Below are 6,299 nucleotides of genomic sequence, written 5' to 3'. Positions count from 1 at the left end.
ATTTCTAATAATATTACCAAGTTCATCAGGCTTATTTTTAAAAATCCACTTTGTTCTGATAATGTATTTATCATTCGGTCTTAGAACTAAGTACCAAACATCATTTCTAACAAACTGATTGAGCGCTTCTTGCATTGCTACAATCCAATTTTTGTCAGTAAGCTTCTTTTACATTAGCCAGTTCTATCTGAGATGTAAAGTACACGTAGTTACACATATCTTCAAGTTGTCTATGCGTGCGCACACCAGTGAGAGGGTTTCCAAGAATTTGATTAGATGGATGGTCTTTAACTCTCCTCAGTTCAGTGTTATTTTGACTTGATGAAGAGTCTGGTTTATCAATTGGAAGAACATCATTTTCTAAACTTAAGATAGGTGTATTCAAGTGATCATCAATAACCACATTAATGGACTCTTCAATAACCCCGGTCCTCTTGCTAAGAAATCGATACGCTTGACTATTTAGAGCATACCTTAAAAATATCACTTCATCACTTTTGATGTGAAATTTACCCAGATGTTCTTGGTCATGTAAAATGTAGCATTTACTGCCAAAAACTTGAAAGTATTTGACAGTAGGCTTCTTATCAAACCACATTTCATAAGTTGTTTTACCATTTGATTTTCTAGTGTAAGTGCGGTTAATTATATAAAAATTAGTATTTATGGCTTCGGCCTAAAGATTTTAGGAAGCTTCATACTATTTAGCATTACATTCGCCATTTCTTGAAGCACTCTATTTTTTCTTTCTACTACACTATTTTATTGTGGTGTTTTGGGTGCAGAAAATTCATGTGATATTCCTTGATTACTACAAATTTTTTCAAAACCACTATTTTCAAATTCTAAATCATGATCACTTGGATCTTAGAGACTTGTGATTCTTTTTCCGTTTGGATACGTTTAAGTACCCTTTTTACTTCATCAAGAGTTTCTGATTTGTCTCTTAAGAAGACTACCCAAGTGTACCTGGTAAAGTCATCAACAATTACCAGAATGTACTTCTTACCTCCTCGACTCTTCATTCTAGTTGCTCCAATGAGATCCATGTAGAGAAGTTCGAGTGGTTTAGATGTGACATTGGAGTTCACCTTTTTGTATGTACTCCTGGTTTGTTTACCAATTTGGCATTCGCCACAAATTTTATCTATTTTCTGTATTTTGGATAAACCTCTTACCAACTCTCTTTTGCTCAATCTATGTAAGTTGCGGTAGTGTACATGTCCGAGGCATTTATGCCATAATTCGGTTTCATCAATATGGACCATGTAACACGATAGATTAGATGAGCTTGAATCACTCATAATGTGGCAATTTTCAGAAGTTCTGCAACCAGTTAATATTACAAAACTATTTTTATTTAAAATTTTGCACCCTTGGTTAGTGAAATTTACACTATGATTATTATGGCATATTTGAGAGATGCTTAATAAATTATATTTTAACCCTTCCATGTATAAAACATTCTCAAATAGAGGGAGGTTAAAGAGTTAAACTGTACCTTGGCCAATAATTTTGCAGCTGCTACCATCACCGAATGTGACTGAACCATCAGTCATGTCTTTAAGATTGGTGAACAGACCTTTGTCACCCGTCATGTGTCTAGAGCATCCACTGTTTATGTACCACTTTAAATGGCTTGAAGTTTTGAAAGTAGTGTGGGCAACCAAAAATGTAACCTTAGGGACCCATTTCATTACAGTTTTGGGTTTAGGAGTATAGTTGGTCTTCTTATGTTTGTAGTTGTTATAAGACCGACCCACTAATTTAGATTTTAAGTGCTCCTTAAGTAAATCAACAATTTTCTCAGCTAAAGGATTACGATTCTGATTTTTATAGTTAGTATGGTTGCTTTTAGGTCTTAAGTTTTGAAAAGTCTTAGCATTTTTAGAATAATTTTGCTTCAGACTTTTCCCTTTTGAGTTAGAAGACTCTTACAAATTTGGGTGGAGTATTCTTATGTTTGGGAGGAATACATTTTTCGTAGCCCAATCTAGATCGATCCTCACATTTTCTGGATCCAGATAAGAGTTTTTTTAACTTAAGATCTCCTTGGGCATACCTCCATGTGTCTTTTAAACTCAAAAGTGAAGAGACTTCTAGTTTTAACTTTTCATTTTCAGATTTTAAGTTTTCAACTTGGGAGGTTTTGAAATCTAAGTCGCACTTAGTTTTTTCAAAACAATCTGAAATATGTGATTTTCTCTAAGACTAAATTATCAAAATTTTCTTTTAATTTTGAAAACTTTTCTTTCTGAAGTTTTAGTTTTACAGATATTTTACAACTTTCCTTGTATGGGGCATTATAAGCATCTTGAAGATCTTCTTCATTTTCATGGTCACTATTCAGATTTTCTTCACTGGTTGAATCATCATTATCTGAAAAAGTGAACTTTGCTAGAGTCACAAGGGCTTTAACTTCATTACCCGACTTGGTTTCAGAATCTTCTGACTCAGAAGAGGCTTCAAAGCAGGAAGATTCATCCCAAGTAGCAAACATTCCTTTCTTTTTAGGTTTGTCCTTTTTAGGACATTTATTCACTAAATGCCCATATTCATGGCAGTTGTAACACTGATTGTCTTTTACAGATTTCAGGTTTTAGATTTAGATCTTTTCTTTTCATTAGGTTTTTGCAAATCAACCCTCTTTTTACTTTTGAAAATCTTATAAAACTTTTTAGCCAAAAGAACTATATCATCTTCAGAATTTTCTAAATCAGAATTGTTACTATTTTCTTGAAAAATATTTTTAGAAGATTTAAGGATAATGGATTTACCTTTAGGAGCTTTAAAGTTTAACTTATAGGTCTGTAAGGAACCAACTAATTCTTCCACCCTCATATTATCTGTATCACGAAGTTCTTGAATCGCAGTCACCTTTGAATTGAACCGTTTAGGTAGTGAGCATAGTATCTTTGCATAGACTTTACTTTCTAGGATTCTATCTCAAAGACCCCACATAGAGTTAACAATGTCATTCAATCTTGTCTAGAAGTCCATGAAAGTTTCACTTTCTCTCATAAGTAAGATTTGGACTTTAGAGCTCTTGACAATTGTTGTTCCCTCGTGTGTCATTTTCGAAACATCCTAAACTTGCTTTACAGTATCATAAGTTATAATTTTCTTGAATTCACCAGTGATAGTGCGCTAATAATAGCATTAGAGCCTTTGCATTGGTACTACTCTCACTTTTTTGAAGATTGGTCCAAGTAAAATAAGTGTTACTTTTCCAGTTATAAATCCATCGATACCAGTCACTTCAGTGGTAGGAGGGGTCCAATTGGTCACTGTGGCTTGTCACACGCTCTCATCCATGGATTTTAAGAAATTTCTCATTCTGGCTTTCCAATAAGTATAATTGAAGCCATCAAATGGTGGAGGCCTAGTGAGTGAAAGACTATCAAAATTTGACATCTTAAAAAGCTCAGATCGATTAGCTCAGGAAATAAATCCAAAATAAATAAGGTGAGCTATTAGGCTCTGATACCACTTGAAAAGGCCGAGCTAAGAGTCCTAGAGGGGGGCAGGGGGTGAATAGGACTATACCAAATTAAAAATTAAATACAAAAATAAATAATTGTAAATAAAGATAGCACTTAAACAATCTCACAATGCAGAAATGAATAACAACCTCAAACGTACAAGTATTGAGAGGTTGATACAAATGTTGTTCTAAGGACATCCTTACGCTAAAAACCAATGGCTTATGGTAGGACAACCTGATTCCTAGAACGATTTGTGTAGCAAAATCTCAAATTACTACAGAGGAATAAAGAATAGAAAAGCAAAGAAAATAACTAAGCTATTACAACATTCCCACATTTGCATAAAAAGATTACAACATTCTCCACGAATGCTTAAAAAGGAAATTACATCATCCACACAATGTCACAATCAATCATTCACCACAAGGCCAGAAATTATAATGGTTCTCTTGTGTTTACACCAACTGTTTAGAAAAACAGCCACACAACTACTCCACTCCCAATATTCTCACACAGTGGATATTGGCGTTCACTATGAAATAGGTTTTTCAAGGTTCACTTAAAACCTTCACAATTGTATCTTTCAAGTGGGCTTACACAATTCAAAAACTCCACACTCTGAGTTTTCTGGATCACCTCAGACAAACTAAAAGAAAGCAGATATTTTTCCTGGCACAATCTCAAAGAAACCAAAAGAATAGATTTACTGAAATGTAAAATACTTATCTGGATATTCTCCTTTAATGAAGCCCGGTAGAACCAATTCGAAGTAGAAGTTCAACGCAGATATTCAATGTCCACACTCACTTATGAAAAGGTTTTAAGTTCTAAATGATTTTTCGATTAAATCACTTTCGGCTAACTTGATTTGATTTTGATTCCAAGAAATGGGGAAACTTCAATCCCTTCTTCAAATAAGACTGGAATGTAGAATACAAAATCAAATGCAAGAGAACTAATTAAAGAGAATATTAAATGAGCACTAAATAGCTTAAAAATGTCACAAAATTATCTCTCAGATTGGTATCTTGATTTTGCTTGAATTCAATGAAAAACTCTAAAAATCGTGCTCTATTTATAAGTGCAGAAACTGCTCACTCGACTGGCCCAGAGGTCAGCTCGACTGGTTGAAGGACCAACAAACTTTTGAAAAAACTTTTAAACATTTAGGCGTGATAAGATAAATCCGTTCCACGACTGGTCGAATGGCCTGCACGACCGATCGAGTGGCCTCCACAACTGGTCGTGTGGGACTCAATTTGGTTGTTGGACTTTGAGTCGAGCCTGTTCGACTGGTCAAGTAGTCTCCACGACTGGTCGAGGCTATAACAGAAAATCGCAAAAATTAGTAACAAACCTTGGACTGGTCGAGGAATTACTTAGACTGGTCGACCCAGTACTAGGACTAGTCGGACATAGGCTAAGACTAGTTAAGAAAACAGTCTATACACTTATGTAGTGACCCAATTAAAGTATGTAATCAATGTGACCTATCATATGGTCAATCTATGGTCATTCATACCTTACAAGTGATATTGAACATTGAAAACTTCTTTTGCTTAGGTTGATGATGATCATGGGTACACGAAGCTTGATATCTTGACATACTTTGAATCTTGAACTTGAATACTTTCGAAGCTTGATTTTGAAACAGTTTGAAGGTTGAGCTTGAGTTGCATTTCACCTTGAACTATTGAAGCTTGAAAGAATGAACTATCGCTTGGTGTTGTACTTAAACTTGTATATCTCTTGATCTTGCATTTAAAGTTCTTGAGGGAAAGACCTTTGTTCTTATACATGAGATGCATGATTTTGAATATGTAGATGAGCTACACAAGACATAGATTCGAAGATGTTTTGGCACTACAAAAATTTGACAATCATAAGAGCTAGAAAAGATAGCACTTACACCAATGACTATTGTGGGGTCCTCTGATCTCATCCATGATCGTGATGCCTTGACATCTCGCGAGATTTTCCCTGTCGCAACTCTTTTTCTCGCGTGGAGGGGAGATCATTTTGGGAAATACCTAGGGTCATTGTTGCCATAAATCGGATGTTCAGGATATGTCTAGGATGGCCGCATGGAGTCCCAGGGACCGTCCATATTGTGCCAACTCACCCCCACGCGAAGAGGAATGATTCGTTCCTCCTTTTGTCAATCCCTAGAAAATTTTCCCTCCAAGGTGTTAAGCGGAGGGCTAGGATATTCCCCAAATGAGAGGCCAAGATTAAAGGTGGATTGTTGCCTTGGATTGCTAGCTTGTAAGCAGTGCAACGGGATTTCCATTTTTTGGAAAAATCCATCGCATGCAGCAGCAGTTTGTACCCTTGATTATGTGCACGTACAGGGTCTAGCACATGAGGTTTTTGCTTGGGTTTTGGTTGAATTTGAGGGCTCTACAAGGTGCATGGTTTGGATCTGTCAATTGGGAATCACGGTGGGCCATAGTTTGTAATAAACAAACATCATTTTTTTAAACTCCGTTCGCACAAGAGGTGATGACATTCGATGTTGTGCGCTTGCACATGCTCTCCATCATGCGAAAATAGTTGGGATTTGATCGAATTTCCTCAACCAACAAGATGGACGGCTCAGATCATTGGATTGGATGATGGTAGTGGGACACGAGTGATTGAACGTGGTCTGTTCGTTTAAATTAAATGTTGTTGCTAGCAAGAAAGAGAAAGGAAGGAAGACTCCTTCCTATTTTAGAAATGGTTGGGTCAACTCTGATTGACCAACTTTTTGGTCTGGTGCACTGCAAGTGCACACCCACTATGTTGCACACATAACAAAATGTGAGGTCCACG

Source organism: Magnolia sinica, chromosome 3, assembly GCF_029962835.1.
Source record: "Magnolia sinica isolate HGM2019 chromosome 3, MsV1, whole genome shotgun sequence".
Taxonomy (NCBI): Eukaryota; Viridiplantae; Streptophyta; class Magnoliopsida; order Magnoliales; family Magnoliaceae; genus Magnolia; species Magnolia sinica.
This window is presented reverse-complemented; position numbering follows the sequence as displayed.